At 39.2% G+C, this 19,703-nt stretch overlaps 1 non-coding gene across 1 annotated transcript; it reads left to right on the forward strand.

Moving 5' to 3' along the window:
- Positions 1-1,630: 1,630 nt before the first annotated feature.
- Positions 1,631-1,702, forward strand: TRNAG-UCC (transfer RNA glycine (anticodon UCC)). Its single transcript has one exon. It is a non-coding gene; the product is annotated as a tRNA-Gly (tRNA).
- Positions 1,703-19,703: the final 18,001 nt, after the last annotated feature.

The raw sequence follows: 19,703 nt of genomic DNA on the forward strand, positions 1-19,703 counted from the left end.
TTGTAGGTGCTTGTGTAGTTTTAGTTAGATTTGTAGATGTAAGTTGGTAGTTTGCGTGTTTGAATGCGTGCGGGGTGTAAGGGTTTTGCATGAATGTATACCATAATTTGTTTGTGGACTGTATAAAGTCGTGGCTTTACATACGGTGTTTTTTTCTTAATTTCGGGTGGTTACCTAAAACCCCCCGCCACACGCCCTTGCGGCGGCTTGCGGGGTATTAAGTAGATTTAGATGAGTCAAAGGCTAGGAGATGTGAAATTTGCCAAAAGCGAGTGACCATTCAATCGAAAAGTTTTAATGGATCCTTGGCATTTGCCCTTGGAGCTTGAATTCATTTCGCTTCCTTCATGTTTCGCGAATCCGTAGAGCAGGTCAAGTTCCTGCTCCCTTCCTTTCATGCAACCTATATTTTATTTGTGGGGGTGGAAAAGATAAAAGAGGGCCGGGACGGGAGTCTATTGTGAGGGGAATGCCTAGGGCGAGGGCGTGAATCGATGGCTGAGAAATGAATGGCCTGCTGCCGGAACCGATGCCTGGCGCACACACGGTCGGAGTCTCCGGTTGTTTGCGATTTACTTCGACCGCCATTGCTTGACGAAAGGGCATGATTTCAAGCCGGAGGCGGCAACATCGTTAAGCGGTATGCTATGTTCATTCCTTTGAAGCAGCGCTTGGAATCCAAATACAATGGCGGTGCTGTTCAATCTCAGACAGAGTCCCCTTCGTGCCCACCTAAGAAACATTAAGTACTTGTCAGCCAGATGTAGTAGGACTTACTATTCAAGATGGCTAAGTAGATACAAAATTGCTCTCGAGCAAGTTATATCCCAAATACTTTGTGGCTGTGAACTTAAAGTGGAAATGGAGCATAAAATAAACGATGTGTTCAGTATTCACGTTGAAGTGTAAGTGTGGTCAAAAATTTCCAAAGGAGGGTTCCCATGTTTCCCAATCATACGTTCTGTAGTCTCATTATTAAGTTTGTAGGAATAAAACACATTCCACAGTGGTATTTTTCTGCATCCGATTGATTTTTGTTTTCTGTGGAATCGTTTCAACGGCTCTAGTTGCTCCGGTTCCGCCTCCATCCGGAGAGAGCACTTGCTTGACTGACCTCGTTGGTCCCGAATCCCGGCGGGGAGACGCCAGTTAGTGTCTCATTTACTGGAGGGGGTATACTATATATGTTATGTACTTCCGACATTTATGGGGAAGTGTGACACAGGAAGAAAGGGAGGCTGTGAGGGATCCACGGGGCTCGGCTGAAGGACCGAGTGGTGAAGCGTAGCGAAGAAACATACGTGGAGTACATGGAAGTCCACAGAGGGAATCAGAGGGAAATTATTCAGGCAGTCTTTTCGCATTTGCTTGATGCTTAATCCTCGCCGGGGGAGTTTTCAACGGGCGCAATGTTAGACAAATGTCGCTGCCTTCTTGCGCCTCCACATATGGCAAATGCTAGCATTTTAATGCTTACAGTTTTACTTGCTCGACCTGCGATTATTATGAACTAAGGATCTGTTGACCTGGTAATAATATTGACCATTGAAACCCAAACGTTTATTTACAATCGATGTACTTTTGGCACCTAGTAAAGTATGTTTTGTGTCTAGAAGCCTTGTGAAATGCAGCGTCGGTGGTGTAATGGTCAGCATAGTTGCCTTCCAAGCAGTTGATCCGGGTTCGATTCCCGGCCGACGCACTTTTTTTAATATTTAAGAATTTATTGGAAGAGTATATGTATACATCAATTTCAAGCCAAGTATTATGGGTGTCTAAAATATTGTTTTAACACTAAAGTAGGGTTAATTAGGAAAACTAGAATAATTGGGCAAAATATTTTGTACTTTTCTACAGACTTTATTTTTAGATAACAATAAGATACAAATAAAGTCTATGTAAAAGCAATAAATCTTTTAATATGGATACCAAAATCTTCCACGAAGTGAAACCTGAAATCGTAGAGTACAGTATATTGGTCAACATATGGGTTAGGGGGAGAAGAAAATTCCTTTTTTTTGGAACCATACCGTGGTCATACAATGACTAGCATCACAGAAACTCAAGGCTAACCGAACTGCATCCCTGGCGTCCGAGGAAATATTGGCGCTGCTCCCAACCAATGAAAGGAGAATAAAAAACAAGAGATATCTACGATGTGCCCGTTAACCTTATGGAAAATGCTACTTAAAGAATTCGAGGTTACCAAAAACTTGTCCAGAGACATTAGCTCATTTCTTTGTTCTTCTTTCTTTGTCTGGAAAATAATAAATAATTACAAGGAGGAGGGAATATATATGAAGGGAAAGTTGAGTAAACATGTTAAAAAGATAGCCGGAAATCTTTGATATGGAGCGTGGTTTTGATGAGATGAGATAATGAATGTTAAAATAACACCTCTCCCTAACTTTCTCATTACTTTTCCCCGCCACCCGTTTAATGAAGCCAAGTTTCTTTAAAACAGATGCGCATATTGTCCTGTTGCAATAACAATTTACTAGTCTGGACAAGATTAAACGCTGCGTAGACATAAGGTATACTTGTGGGTGCATGTGCATATTAGTTGATAATATATGTATTTGCTTACGTGAACGTTATAAACGTTTTTGCATGAATATGTAAGACTTAGAGGGTATAAAATGGCAAGAATTAATGGGTTTTGCAAGCGGTTTTGTACTCTTTTACGGATGGCGACCTAAAACCCCCCGCCACACGCCCCTACGGCGGCTTACGGGGTACTATGTAGATGTAAATGTGTTTAATCATCCAGTCACAAGCGTCCATCTAAGATTGGTTTTCACAGAAGTGAGTAGTCCTAAAATAACTGAAAACCTTGACGATAATCAAATTCAAACATCAATAGGGGCATATTGTGAAACCAGTATGCCACCTGTGTCAACATTCGGTCTCCTACTGCGTTCCATTAATCAGAAAACCGCACAACCTCTATTTTATATGCGCTGCCCAAGGATAAGTAATAGGATTTGAGCTCAGGACTCTTAAGTCAGTCTCCGAACGATCAGTCCAAAATGATAACATTTGAATCCTTAATTAACAGGATATCACGCTTCTTATTAACACAGTGCATAATGATGGGTGGGTATTGATTCACTGTTTGTTGATTTCTGCTGTCCTTTCGTTGAACCATTACAAGTTTTCTCCAGTGAAGTTTAATTTCCATATTTGTGTTAAGATTGTCAGGAGATATCTGGGGATGAGGATCGTTTTATTCTAGCGCAGGATTTAGATTTCATTATTGAATGGGGATTTTCATTTAATCTTAATAAATGTTCGGTGGCAAATTTCTTTACAAGACCAATGGGATTTGTTGACAAATTAGCTGGAGTCGACCTAGAAGTAGTTGATACGGTAAAATATATAGGTGTTACATTCACTAAAGACTTAACTTGGGGGATTCACATACGTAAAGTCTGCGGGCAAGCATATAAAAAATTGGAATTTATTAGACGCATTGTCGGTAGAAATGAATCCAATGTCAAGGAACGTTGTTACCATGCTCTTGTAAGGCCTCATTTAGGATACGCATGTAGCGTATGGGATCGGAGTGAAAAGTCCCCATTCGGAAAATTGAGGTTCAACGTCGGGCAGCCCGCTTTGTTAAAAATTCTTACGATAAAACGGAAAGTGTCACCGAAATGCATTTGGAGTTGGGGTGGGTTTTCTTTGATTGCGTTTTGTGTGTGATTTTTGCATGAGTGTGTGCGCCGCTGTGGTTGTAGTTTTGTATGTTGTTGATTTTGCATGTGGTATTGTTCTTATCTACGGGTGGGTGACCTTACACCCCCCGCCACACGCCCTTGCGGCGGCTTGCCGGGCATTATGTAGATATAGATGTAGAAGATTATTAGTTTCATATCTTGTTTTTATTTATTTTCAATTGTTGCATAGTGTTTTAAATCATCAGCAAAGTACTAAATCATATAAACAAGGCTCCAGAACTCAATAGTACTTGTACACAACTACTATAGAGTTCTGGATCAATTGAGAGAATTATGTTTCGTGATGGTTGCTTCACGAAATCAGCTACCAACTCGAGTGCAAGCCCAAAAACGAGCAGTCGGTGTCTGCTTATCATTTTCCAATGGAATTCAACGCTTGGGTCACAAATTAGTGGTGAATTAAGGAATATAAGCGAGCCAAATTAGCGGACACGCGTCATGGCATGGGCGGAAGTTGCTGTGGACTTGATTAAATTCGTAACATCGTGGCCCAAGGTCTCACGGTTTGATGGCTTTTCGCTTGAGGTATTTTTTTTTTAAACATCATTAGCAACTTTTGGCTTAAAATATCATCGTGAAGGCTGTAATTGATCTGATCACAAATCACTCGCAAATAGGTGTCACCGGAAGAAGCGGCCGATGAAAATGTGAACCTACTTCTGCATTAAACTCCGAAAACCGCCGCAATGGTTTGTGGCGGGGGGTGTTAGGTCACCACTCCTACAAGAGAACAAAACCACATGCAAAATTAAAACATTCATGCAAACCTACGCCACAGTGACGTATTCATTCATTCATGCAAAAAACCTTTCAACTTTAACGCTGAAAAATACATATAATATCAACTAACAAACAGTTTCACCTTAAAATTCAGCAAAACATTTATCCAATAACGTGCAAGTTAGAATTTGAAAAGCAAGAACGCGAAATTCCACCACCACATGGACATGCAACATACAATGATCCTGATCCTTCAGGATGCATTTGAATCTCTGAGACGGTGGGCAAACTTCGACAAGGGTTAGTTTTTGGACACGCATACGAGTAAACATCCAATTGGCGTTTGAAAAATACCGCTTTACGGTGAATACGCTTCCAATGACGTATGATTGGGTGAACTGCAGGGCGAAATTAGGAGCCTAATCTTCTTCTTAACCCCCTCCCTTCCCCCGCTTCGTCATCACTGACCTCCCCCGCTCTGTCAGTCTTCTTCCCCTCCCCCAGAACCACCCCTATCCTCCCACCCTCCTCCCCATCTCAACCCCTTCTTCTCTCCAAATGGACTCCCCTCACTTCCCCCCACTTCCCCCTTCGAAGGCTTACACCGGCTGAGTAGGAGTTTTTCTTCCAACCGAGAGTCTGCTTATAAGTATAAGAAGGGGTCGGGAAGACCAGGAGCCCGCTCCCTCCTAACGACAGCTGGCATTAAACCTTGGCAAGAGTGATTATTTTCAAATCTTATTCATCAAATGATACGTATCGCTTTGTTGGAACCGAGTGTGTGTGTGGGGGGGGAGGGGGGAGAATGTTCCTCGGAGAAAAAAGTTTATGGGCCGGTCGATTTTCTGAATCTCCCAGCCAGCTTTTCACCCACGGGAGGACTAAAGATTGGTTTCGAGTGAAAAAAAGTGCGTATAGTCGGTGGCAGCACCAGTGTTAAGATCCAAAGGGTGGCGTTTATGATATTTTTTATTCGTTATGCTCCACTTCGATTTCACGTCAAGATAAAATATTTGCGCCGATGGAAATGAGGCTTTAGGGACTGCTGATGGGAATATTGAAAGTTTCTTAAACTAGCAAAAAAAATGGAAAATTTCTGTTACTATATCCTATTCAATTCAAAATTATTATTTTTGTATTGCCTATGTGGTGACTAATCAGTGACTTGCGCGTACTGGTCATACGCTGTTCGATATTATATTCCTAGTTACAGCTTTGAGGAACAGTTTCATTGTTTTTTTAGTAAGCTTTTCTCGGACGATGCATTTATAACTAGTAATTTTGTCCAATGCTTCATTTTTCAGTATTGGTTGTGGACGTATTTGTTTTTTAATGCAGTTTTCACTTCCTCACTTTCAACTAAAAAAAAGAAACTTGCTGCCTTGGCTTCGAGATGCCAAAAAAATCTTTCGTGGAATAATTTTATTGATAAATTTATTTACACGGAACCTCTGTTTTCCGGAAAATCAATTTAGACACATTGTTCTGCTGGTTTACGCAAACCTTGTACAAACTCATTAGCGATACATTTTTTGATAGAATTTATGAAATTTAAACAAATGTTGAGATGCCTGCCAGTAATGGTGGTCTAAATAGAATTTAAAAGTTCCCAGAAACTGCGGAAAATTCCGAAAAAGTAACTTTTTACGGAGTTATTCGCTAATTGTGCATTACAATGTAACAATTACAAAAAAATCTCGAGGTTTAAGAAGGCGCCTTGGTAGCTCAACTGGCTAAATCACTCGTCCAGACATCGATAGATCCGGGTTCGAATCCCGGTCAAGGGAAACGATTTTTACGCTGTGAAATTGTTTCATCGAATGAAAAGTTTAGGTGGGAACACTGCGGTAACGGGTGAGTGGCTTTCGCGGTCCGCCCGGCGTTGAACCTTCTCAATATCCTGAATGAGGCCTTTTCCAATCGGATCCAGTACACTGCATGCATATTCTAAGTGAGGCTTTACAGGAGCTTGGTGACAAAGTTGAGTGACAAGAGTAATGCGTCAGTGTCAATGTCGTTCGCTTGAAAGTGTACAGAAATATCCATGATGATGACAGAAATTGCCGCCCACCTGTGGTGAACAATGAACTACACCTGGAAACGTTCGTAAAAACCGGCGTTTTACGATATCTGAAATCTTAAGAAATTTTCCGCAGATTTCTACGACTCTGTTGCATGGAAACACGACTAAAACGTTAGGCTACTACATGTTTTCTGCTCGTTTCGATGAGGTACTTCAAGATACCGTCATTAATTGGCTGCAATCTCAGGCGACAGACTTTTATACTGAAGGAATTTGAAAAATAGTTCAGAGATATGACAAATTTTCAAATCTGTTTCGAAAATAAGTATGAAAATAGCAGAGATATGTAGTTTTGACATAAAAAACAATAAATTTTCACTACATACATTTTCACTGATAAAATTTCAATCTACTGCAGTGTACATATTTTTTATAACATAAAGGAGGCTACTTTCTGGACAATCCTCGTATAATATTTTCGACCGATATTTATGGCGGGGAGTATTTTTGACGTGAACTCTAGTTAAAGAAAGAACAAATAAATGGAAAAGTCAAGACATTATTAGATTATTAGGAACTCAAAAAAATGTAGCTCAAGAGAAGGGCGGATGAGGGTAGTTTGGAGTATTTTAAGAAATGTAAATGGAGGAGAAGGTGAAAAGAACTTGGAACATAGGAAGACAACCAATGAAGTTATTACCTATGATCAGGTTTGAGAGGAAGCTTGTAAAATGAAATTGGGATTAGGAGAAAAATGTTTAGATACGTAAGAGATATTGGAATTTATCGGTGTAACGCAGGCTGAGTTAGCAGGGATAGCATTATAATGAGAAATCTGTGGAAAAGTGCAAATTTGTTTCTCATTATGACGAACTTCCACTACATCTCGCCTGAATCTGTTGAATATATTGGGATGCCATTACTTTGGCGGGGGGCGAGGGAAGTAGATAAAGGACATTCTGACTATTGGTATTTTGGGATTAAAAAATACACGCTAAAAGGCAAATCATGAAGTCCGCACCCCCTTTACGTGGAGAGGAAATGCAAAATGCCATGGTATTGCGCAAAAACATTCCTGGATTGCCTCTAAACCACCACTAATGGCTAAAACATCTGTGATAATCATTCATATTTCAATATTATAGTCTCATAGTATTTTTAATTTTGGATGTATACTTAAAATTCAGCATTTTTCTTGATGTTTGGATATTCAAAGCTGTGTTATAGAGGTGAGGATGTTTGGCAAGCGAGTTAGGAGTAGGATATAGATAGAGGTTGGACGGAGAAAAGTGAGGTAGAGTGTATGCGCAGTTAAATACATTTATTATTATAAGGTAATCTACCGGTTCAGTTAGGTTTTGGGTGGACATAACTACCAAATAAATATTTTGTGTCTCCTAACAAAACACAATCCAGCATCCTACTTTACATCATGTCCCTCTTCATATCTGTGTTATTCCTTCCTCGCTTCATCCCGTCCAACATCCCTATCCTGTTCCTTCCCTTTCCTCGTTTGCCTTACATTCTCCCCTTCATTACAGTTTTCAGCATTCCGTCGTGCTATAGTTTTGGATATCTGGTTGTATATTTTTAGGAGAGGTTACGAAATGTACGAGCGTACATTCTGTGCGCCCATCCAAAATATACTTTAAGCGGGAGAATATGTAGAAATAGTAGTAATAATTCATAAAATATATTTGCACATTTTCCCATGGAAATACTCTTTATTTATACCTTTGAATAATTTGAATAACCGAACTGTTGCTCATTAATTTATATCTGTGTTGAAATAACGTGTTGGAAGTGAAAATGGGCGCTGAGATTCCTTTAGCTCGGAGGTGGTAGCGGCATCATCAGCTCGAAGAAGAATGAGCAATGGCTATAAAAAAAACTGACCGGCCCGGGAATGTGCTTTCAGTTGGGTCAATTATAACTCATGCGAAGTGAAAAAAAAACTCCCAGCTGAACTCTCGCTGGATTAGGTTGAGTTGGAGTTCATCCCATTGCTGTTTGGCAAACATTTACTTCCCGAAGGAAGGTAATGGAAAGTGGAGACCTCTTGTGGGAGTTATGTAGATGTATAATAGACTTTTAAAAAGATTCAGAACCATGAAATTTATTGATAACACTAAATTAATTATAATGGGCCCACACTACTTAGGTAGATCATACCACAAAGATAAAATAAGGGAGATAAATTCCAATACAGATTGATTCAAATACTCATTCTTTCCTAGAATAATCAGAAAGCATAATAGTAAGAAACCAAAGTCATTTTAAAAATATTAAAAACACTTACTTTTCAAGTCGGAACAAAATTAAACATTGCAAAGATATTAAGTATATTTGTAGGTGCATGAGTATGTTAGTTGGTAGTTAGAGTGTTTGCATGTTTGTGAGGTCTAAGGGTTTTTGCATAAATGTATACCGTGTTTTGTTTGTGAACTGTATAAATTTGTGGCTTTTGCATACAGTTTTTTTCTTTTCTTGATTACGGGTGGTGTCCTAACAATCCCAGCCACACGCCCTTGTGGCGGCTAGTTGAGTATTAAGTAGATGTAGATTATTAGCTTTTGAGGTGGTAAAAATCAAACTTTATTAATATGAGTGTTTTCTCGTTCATAACTTAAATTCAACCTTTGTGTAAGCAAATGCGTACATTTGTAGAAAATGTTTTTGCTGTTCACTTTTCATTCCTGTTTTCTTATTTTAAATTAGTGCACTGCTTATCACTGTAATACAGTTGAAGAACATATTCTATCAAAAAATTTAAAATCTATGATTTTTTCTTGGGGCATCGATGACTCTGATATTGGTGTTCAGTTTCCATATATGGGCAGTATTGTGAAGGAAAATCGATTTAAGCTAATCAGGAGAAGAATGGCGTAGTCTAAAGAAGTACGAGGTTCATCCGGAAAGTAGTACCCGTTCGTGCCGCATGAAGTGCTGACGACGCGAGTAGCCGCTGGACGAGGTCAGATAGCTTCAGTGGCTTGTCTGCCTTCTCTGAGCCAAGTTGCGTGACGCTAGCATTGCCTGTGTTGTTTCTGTGATTGTTTACAATGTTTAAAAAAATTGAGAACGCCGCCAGTTGTGAAGTGAGGGCAGTGATTAAATTCCTCAATGCAAGAAACGTTCGCCCATGTGATATTCATCGCCAATTAAAGGAGGTGTATGGAGACAATGTAATGGACGAGTCGTCTGTTCGGCGGTGGTGTCGCAACTTCAACATGGGGAGGGGGAACACACACGACGATGAGCGTTCGAGGAGACCGTCTGTCATTACAGACCAACTGGTGAGCTCAGTTGACGAATTCGTGAGGAACGATCGGCGCGTCACAATTGATGACATCTGTGAGCATTTTCCCAATGTTTCTCGAACAATTGTTCATGAAATTGTTAAACACCATCTGCATTATGCAAAAATTTGTGCAAGATGGGTCCCTCGCGTATCTCAATGAGCTGGCGGCGAAGGACTATGCAGCAGGAATACAGAAACTTGTCACACGTTATGACAAATGCCTTAATTTGCTTGGAGATTATGTTGAGAAGTAGTTTAAAGTATCCTCTTTCAAATAAAATTTTTTATGTTTGTTAATATTTACTTTTGTGTCTTTATTTCACGAACGGGTACTACTTTCCGGATGACCCTCGTAATTATAAAGAGGAGGGAATTGAGGACTGGAACGCTATATAGAGACTTACATGAAAGACTGAAAACGATTATAATTTCGAGCATACCATTTTTTGAAAAGGAACTGTGAAGCTAGAGGATGAGTGTACAATATACATTGATACGGGGAAGAATCGACAAATTAAGTTGGACAGAGAGAAAGAATGCGGGAGAAGTTTAAACTATAGTCGGAAAATAGTCATGAAGGTTGGTTGAAATCAATGCATGAACTGAAGAAGAATATAATGTAATGGACAAATGCTTTAGGTTGAGGGAATCCATGAGGCAGTGTATTAAAACATCTCCATAAACTCTCCTTAATGCGTTATTGCCTATGCTGATATTAATAAAACAAATGATTCTGCCTCAGAATTGCATATCACAGCATCCCATTCTCTATTTTGGAACCACGATGAAGATAATGTCTTAGGCCGCTCTGAATAATCTCTTGAATAATTTAATGTACTCAACCGTTGAATACTTCTGCCAAAGTATGACATACTCAATAGCCTACGTACTGTCTTTCTGTAATTTAATTATTAATAATTATTGAATTTAGTAATGCACCTGGAATTACTGAATTTTGGAGTAAATCCTAACCTTGCAGTATTACTTAAATGGGAGAGGAAGAGTGAAAGATCTGACGAAATCAACATAGATTTTTGTTAAAGCTGTTGATTTTCAAGGGAAAAGTAATTTAAAATTAAACTGTAATTCACATTTATAAAATTAATTTTCAAATAGCTCTGTGAAATAATCAGACAAAGCATTTACATCCAAGGAAATTTCACAAAATATTATCAAACTATCCTCCCTTCAATTAAATCTGTAGTGGAGGTAGTTACGAGCGTCTTTAAGGTCACATATATTATTTTGGATTTGCAGGCAGGGATTGAGAAATTAAATTTCTCAAGGAATATTCCAAGGGATGGATTATCGTAACTAATCCTTTGCTTGATTCGTCAGTCTTACAAATGATTTACCTTTGTCACACTATCGTACGCCTTTAATATAATATCTTAATGTATTAGGCCTTCTTTTATATTATTTACCTTATTTATTTATGTATCTCTCCTTGGGATCTTACTCCGTGGCTTTTTTCGTATGAATTCTTCCTTCGTAATCATGTAAGTTTATTTCAAGAAGTTCTCTCGGGTTTCCCACCGCGTCAGGTTGCAGTACACCGACGTTTCGAAGGCTGACTCTGCCATCGTCTTCAGGTTGCAAGTGACTTCACCCTGAAGACGATGGCAGAGTCAGCCTTCGAAACGTCGGTGTACTGCAACCTGACCCGGTGGTAAACCCGAGAGAACTTCTTGAATACCATACGCCGGGAATACCTGAGATTCTTCATGTAAGTTTATTTCTTCAAGTCCGGTTATTTAAACTTCTTTGTTATCCATTCGGCCTGCATATATGATTTTGTCATTTCCTAACTGAACTACATATCATTTTAATCTGTGCAGAGCCACAATTCAATGGATAGATATTCTTTTCACATTTGTCGCTACCGTTCATTTTTCCAATTCTTTGAGAATTACTTGTGCAAGCCCTGGTATAGGAAGGCTGGTGAAGGGCATTCTAACTTCGAGAACTCAATTTTATTCCATGATTAGGTTGGGTTTTTTATTCTTTTTACAGAATTTCGACGCCCAATTTAATTTTTGCTATCCTGATAAATGCGTATTTCTCCCATTTACCATCATTGGTGTTCCGACACACCAAATAACATGACTCTTACACTTCTGCCTGCTAATTACCCAATAATTTTCTATTTTTGCTGCTACTTGTATTTCTGCGCTGACCATTATCTTAGTTTTGTGTACGCTTATCTGGAGGTTGTGTTCTTTTTTTATCATGATACTCTCTTAAGCTTACAAGCGCTCTTTCCAGGTCCCCATCTTCATCGCTTTGTCCGGTCGTCGGAAAAACTCAGAGCATGTTGATCTTCCCTCCATGACCACTTCCTGCGGTGTTATCTTTAATTTCATTTATTGCCTTTTTTTTCTTAAAGCTATCAAAATAATAAGATTTAACCACTGTGCCCACAACCAATTTATCCTGCCGGTTCGCTGATCGCCGTCGCTATCATTATCAAATGCCCCGCTCAGGGTGGGAAAGTGAAAAATTGAATCTTTGTGAAAGTGAAGCCCTGAGGGCGCTTGGGTCAATAAAAAACAAACCATTTGCTCTTGCTCTTTCGCATCGTTGGATAAGTGTTTCCCTGAGTCTCTGCGAGTCTCTTTCTTGGGCTCAATCTCACTCGACTATGGACGACAAAAAAGTAATGCATCGATACGTGTGCACATGACATGATACATCCAAAGCAATTCTTTGACTTTAATGTTGTATTGAAAATTCTATCAATCCTAATGGAAATTTATTCAATTTCTCATTACGTAAATATATTTATGTGCATTCTAAGAATACTCGACCAATATGTTAATTGAGCTAAATTAACTATCTAACTATTGAAAAAATAATATCTGATGCATCCTAACATAATGTTCTCCGCAAAAAAATTCCAAACTTGTTTATTACAATTAATTTTATAATCTTACGACCGGGGTTTCAATAGACAGTATCATATTTAGGTACATTTTCAAACTTTACCTTCAAATACCTGTTTGCACATTATGTTCATGAACCAATGGTATGGAGGTGAATGGAGGCGTTTTGGGATTGAACAGGAGTAGGGTTTGGGAGGGGGGCTCAGAGAAAAAGGTTTCGCACATCACATACAATTTAAAAATATATAGCAATGTCCTCTTGAAAAAATCCATACATTATATTGTCAAAATCTGTACTTATATTGGTGCGTGGCGGGGGATGTTAGGTCGCCAGCCATGCAAGGCTTAATCCCAGTCATGACAATTCTACATAAATACTAGTTTCATCATGCACTGGAACAAGGTTAATCACACGAAATAAGGTGCACTCATGACGCAGTATTCAATAACAAGATATATGTATTCAAATCGTGCAGGTGAACTCTGAAAAATATTGATCTATTTAATAAAAAAATAACATGCAGGATATCGACAAAATATACACATCTTCAATGTTAATTGTCTCCTTCACGACTGCTGTCATATGGGACGGTCAAATGAAAACGGAACACCCACTACAAAGTTACCGTGGGTCCAAACGCGTCGTTATGGACCGTGAGTTGTCACTATGCAGTATGGTAGTATATGTATCTGCATGTGTGTAAGTTGAAAAGGTTTTTGTATGACTTTATACGCCACTATGGGTGTAGGTTTGCATGTATGTGTTGATTTTCCATGTGGCTTGGTTCCTTTTTATGAGTGGTGACCTAACACCCCCCGCCACACGCCCTTGTAGCGGCTTGTTGGTATTATGTAGATTTATGCATTGCTTCTACCACATCGATGGTAGTGTCGATGCCTAACAACAGTATTGCCACCTTTCGCGCGGACACTGTATTATGGCAAGTGATCGGTTTTCATTTGACCGCCCTGCATATTTTGATCTATTATACGAGTGGAATTTTGAGGCCATGACTCCGTCAAAAATATTTCAAAGATAACCTATTCAATTTAAATTTTTTTGTGGTGGTATAATTGGTACACGCTGAAAAAAACCAAAACGATCACATTGGTGTGAATATTAACCGATATATAACAAGTTCATGTACTGTCTGTAAAGATTTTAAATATAAAATTTCGTAATGAATCACGGACCGTAGCACTTTTCCACTCGATAAAATTTTTATTTTACAACAGGGTTTCGATGTGTTACATCATCATCACTTGACATTCATTATGTTCGACTTCCACCACATCATGCCTGTAGCTACTCAATTTGTTATAAAATTTCGTCCCAGTTATGTTAAATATCTTAGTTCATCGAAGTAAATGATTTTTAAAGGCAAGCGTATCAAATGGCAAACCACTAGAGAGAAATAATTTTGAAGTTCGAAATAGTTAATATGGTTATTTAATGATTCAAAATAAAGACATTAATTATACAAAATATTTTCAGGATGACATAAAACCTCGCATCTAATCCTCGTGCTTGCCTTGTGTCCTGATCCTTCTTGGGCAACATCCCTCTCACCCGACACTCAAGTCAATCAGTCAATATGACGTTTCACCAACGCGGAATAACCCTTTTCCTTAATATTTACCTTTCAAATACTACCGCTGTGTACATATGTGCATTCACATGCATAGGAGCGACTTACGATCGAGTGTCACTTAGTTGCGGGTGAAAGAGGAAGCACATTATGCGTAATACGCAGTCAATCGTCATGGGGGTTGAGCGGACACATGGTTGGTTGGCGAATTTTGTAGATATGTTTATGTCTATGGAATGCACGATCGTTACAAAACATAAAGTGAGCGGGGCTATTATTCATTTCAAATTATTATAGGAAGTCTGACTTCCGCCCTTTGTCCACCAAGTGTAAAATAATAGGTTTGAAATTACCGAAATGGCTCTCCTCACACGTGATTCGCCAAACCAGAAGTTTCGTCACGGTTAATGAAACACTTCTTTGTCCCTTTACCCACCTCTTAATTTTAACGCCGGTTTGACCAATGCAGTTAAGCAGCCGTATCGGTAGATTCCAATTCCGTGGTCTCACCTATCCGCGGTTTTCCTTTGCCCTCACTGGTCACCGTTTCTTATTTCTTACCGTGACATACATGTATTTATTATAATGCATTAACATTTATTGAACCGGTTATTAAAACAGAAGGAATTCGAGCTATATCCCCTGATATTTCCCTCCTTGGGAAAGGAGACTATTGTATGTTGTATCTGCATGTGGTAGTGGAATTTCTCCTTCTTATTTTTCAAATTGTGGCTTGCACGTTATTGGATATACTTTTACTACATTCTAGGGTGCAATTTTTTGCCCGTTGATAGTATAGGTATTTGCACGTGTGTAAGTTGAAGGAGTTTTTGCATCAATGTACCCACCACTGTGGTTGTAGGTTTGCATGGAAGTGTTGATTTTGCATATGGATTTGTTTTATATTTACAGGTGGTGACCTAACAACCCCCGCCACACGCCCTTGGGACGGTATGCGGGGTATTGTGTAGATGTAGATAGATGTAGATGAAATGGCGTAAACTTGAGACTGCTCTACGCTCGGAAATTACTTATCCGAGTCCTCACGTTTCAGTACCATGTGTTGTATAACTGTTGTACAACTGTTAGTATTAGCCTTTCTAATTAAAATAATCTTTTATTTATTTTGTTAATGATTGTATAATCAAGATTTATTTAGTCAGACAGCTAAGGGATTGAAATCATTTCTGAGCGCATTGCAAAATCAGTGTGATAGGTATGGAATGAGAATTGATGTAAGCAGAAGAAAAGTTACGAGGTTTTCGAGAAAGATAAATGCTAAGTTAAATGTTAAAATAGGAGGGCATACTCCAGATTAGGTAGAACAGTTTACTTTTTTTAGAAGTCTTTTTGGTTTAAGATGGTCGAAGTAGTAGGGACATGAGGAGAAGAATTCTGTTTGACGAAGAAGCCTTCAAAAGGAGGCGACTGTTGATGACAGATAAGTGGAGTAAGGATATTTAGAAACGACTAGCGAAAACTTTGGTGTGGGACGTGGTTCTGTACGGGTTGGAAACTTGGGTCATTGAAGCGAGACGACAGACTTGAGGCTTTTGAGATTCCGGAGTGGAGAAGGATGGAAAAAGTGAAATGGACGGAAAGGAAAAGAAACGATAAAGTGATAGGCATGGTGGAAAAGAGTGGCTTGTTGGGATAAACCCAAAGGAGGCTTGAAACATGGATGCAGAGCATTTTAATTTGGGATGGAATACTAAAGGTGGTGATAGAGGGGATATTGTCATTCAGGGGAGGGAAAGGAAAAGCACAATTGACGAAATGAAGGGAGAAAAAAATATGTGGAATCGAAGAACAGTTTTTTGTAATGTGGTGTGCCAGGTTATCTAAATAATAATAAGTATGGCTTAAAATTTTTCTTCAATCAAATTTACTTGAGACATTGGTAGTACAGACACACGCGTAAGGATTGGAACACGCTGGTGTGTGTATTCATGGGAGTAGGCTGTGTTTACGTGTGTCGAGGGAGGGTGAAGAGAAAATGGCTAACGGAGGGAGGCAAACCTGATGAGGAGAGTATTTTGAAGGGCTTCCGGGGCAATTTGGTCTGGCTTATTAGGTGGGCTTGAGACTATGGCGTGTGCGAAATGCATTCCCGCGGTGGACGGTTGAATGCCACCAATTGTTTTGATAGGGAGGATGAGGGAGGAGACTGGGGAGGTGTGGAAACGATGGTGATTACGGGGTGGGCGAGAGAGCCTGGGGGCCAGCAGGGGTCCGTTAATGTGGAGGGCTACACGTTGGGAAGCTAGTTAGGGAGAGGGAAAAATGGGCAGGTGCAAATGACTTGTCAGTATACTGCCGGGGGGAGGGCGATTGGGATGGGTTGGAGGGAGATTAGAACAACATGGTCTCCATGCGTCACTCCACCAACGCACTTCTATTCGCTTCTGTTTTTCTCGCTCTGGGACTCTTTGGGGACCCATTCATGGGTCCATAAATGGTGGCCTATTTTCCACCACGCAAGCTTTTGGTCGCTGAAAAATCTGCAGATTTAATCTATGCGCAGAGCAGGAGGTGGACGATAACGCCATCGTCGGTTGTATCGAGGAACATACGTGGTATTAAAAAGAAACGTCTGAGGCGTGATATGGTGGAATACCCCGTATTAATTAAAAATTGGCAATTTTCCACAAAATAAAATTTAATGCGACCGGTTTCAATGTAACTACATTCACACCTGATGATGATGTCGTAACATTGAAACCGGTCGCATTAAATTTTATTTTGTGGAAAATTGCCAATTTTTAATTAATACGTGGTATTATCCACATCTTTAACGTGCCATGATAGTCATTGCTACGCACGGTGCATGGTGGAGGGTGTCCACACCAGGTATCAACAAAACTAAGATTTAATTAAATAATGGCATTTTTTAGACTTTAGTGGAATAGCGAGTGAGCAGGTATTTATTTGGGCCGTGGAAATCACAGCTAAAATTTAATTTGAAAATATCTTGGAGCAATATAGTATAATTTGAATGGCTGATGATTCAAAAGAATTAAACAATTGTTATCACAGTTTCTCCAGCCATGCACATGCGAGCTGCTAGTAAGCGTTACAATAGCACAAGGATTTCATCACAAAAGTTCATTGACTGCCCAAGCGGGCAAGTATAAACCGTCCCGGTGAGTGAAGTCCCACCTTTACCGGTCATTGTACATAAGAAACGCATGGCATTGAAGAAAGAAACATGGCTGAGGTGGAAGTGTGGTTTGCGAGAAAGTGAAACTTAAAACTAGGAATAAAATATGAATTCTTAATCTAACAAGAAAGGAAAGCCGACAGTTAAAATGAGGTCTATATACTAGAATAGTTGTTATAAAACATGCTTGTTTTACTCGTTAATCGTTTGTAGTGGCATTGATTCCATTTTACTCGCAGGAAAAATAACATTTCGCCCAAGTTGGTGATAAAATGGCATATTTCACTTCTTGATGGAAAAGTTATCAAAATTATCCCAAAATTGGTGTACGTAAAAATATATAGGCCAGGAATCGCCGAAAAAAATAAATTAGAATACTATGACTATGTAAATTCAATTAAATTGATAGATTTGTTTTCAGGTGATAATTATGGAATCAAATTTTAAAAAATTTTATAAAATATTTAACAGATGCTCTTCCTTGTGATCATCGTTAAATTAAAGAAACATCCGAGAGTGATATCGTTTTACCCAATTAGAAAACGTGTTGGTGTCCAAAAGGGGTTTCTTCAAACCTGATTTCTAGAGGCTATTAGGTGATAATCGTAGTTTATCAGCTATTTGAAGTTGCTAAAGTGAATGTGTATTTTGCCTCTCTCTGAATCGTGACTTGACGTTTGAATTGCGTTTTGTCGACTTTCAGGGTAAATGATATGGTGAAATAAGAAGCACGAATGCCCTCCAGAAGGTACAAATCCCTGGCAACCCCCGCCACACGGCCCCACAGCGACTTGCGGGGTATTATGTACTTTTACTTCTACTTAGTACCACGCAAGTCGCCGCAAGGTGTTAGCATGTTACGCTAGAAAAACCGCATGCAAAAGCCACACATTTATACCATCCGCAAACAAAACAGGGCGTACATTCATGCAAGAACACTTACTCCCCACTCACATGCAAACACTCAAACTACCAATTAACGTACACATGCACCTACAAACATACCTGATATCTTTGCAATGTTTAATTTTGTTCCGACTTGTATATTCAATGTAGCTACAGACAGAAGTATAGTTGTGTGAATGGGCTATTAAAAATAATAATTAATAAAGGGATATTAATTACAACTGGCTTGTGTACATTTATATATATTCAAAATTCAAAATAAAGTGACAATGGCTCTAAAATCGAAGGAAATTTGAACAAGTCAATTGTCAAATGACTTTACGCTGGACCAATTAGATTAACATAACTTTTCCCGGATGGATGAAACTTCGGGTTTCATTTGTTGAATATTTTGTCTCTTTCGATTAAACTTAAAAAATCTTACGTGAGACAGGGCTCCTCGATTTGTGCATGCGAATTCCAATGATTATTAGCCTCAGGAAAAAAAAGTTAAGCGATTTTGAGAAGCTGGAAAACCAAGATAAACATTAAAGTAAAAGGGAGTAAGCTAGAGCAGGTGGAGCAGTTTATACATTTAGGCAGTATTTGAGAGGAAAATGGGTATCTTAGTGAGGATATTAGAAGAATAATGTTAATTAGTGAAAGAGTCATTTGCAAGAAGGAGACATTGGATGACGGACACACAAACTAAAGATGTGAAGAAGACTAGAATGTGGAGCGTAATGCTTTATGGATGGGAGACCTGGTCTTCGAAGGAAGAGGATGAGTGGCTTTGATTGGAGGTTTGTGAGATAAAGGTGTGGCGGAAATTGGATAAAATAAGTTGGATAGAGAGGAAGACAGATACTGATGATTTAAATAGGGTGGGTGAAGAGAGGAAGACGAAAAAGGCAGAGAAATTGGAAGGGGGAAATATTAAAAGGTAGTGGGATGTTGATACGATGAGGCCGTGAAGGAAGAACTTAGGGGACGATGGATATAGTAAGGGAGAGAGCTGTAGGCAGCATGAAAGCAGACAGAATGACTGAAAAAAGGCTTAATATAAGGGGAAAAAAGAGAAAGTACTCGGTAGGCTTTCCATCCATTATGACTGTCCGAAACTTGCCTATAAATAAGTATAATGCCTTTAAATGAATAATTGGGAGTTCAAACCTTGCTGACATTTCTAATAGGAATGGAATTAAGTATAATATCAATGAGTAGACATTCGATTAACCGCGATTTTTTTTCACGAGATCTCATATAGAATAATCACATTTAGACAGGTGCTTGTTGGCCCGCGTTTAATCTAATGTCAACTAGATGGCGTGGAAGTTAGGAAGCGCTCCCCTTGAAATGTTTGTACTGACGGAGCGCAATGAACTTATCCACCCAAGTTGGCG

This window comes from Hetaerina americana, unplaced genomic scaffold, assembly GCF_022747635.1.
Source record: "Hetaerina americana unplaced genomic scaffold, ioHetAmer1.1.p SCAF_61, whole genome shotgun sequence".
Classification (NCBI taxonomy): domain Eukaryota; kingdom Metazoa; phylum Arthropoda; class Insecta; order Odonata; family Calopterygidae; genus Hetaerina; species Hetaerina americana.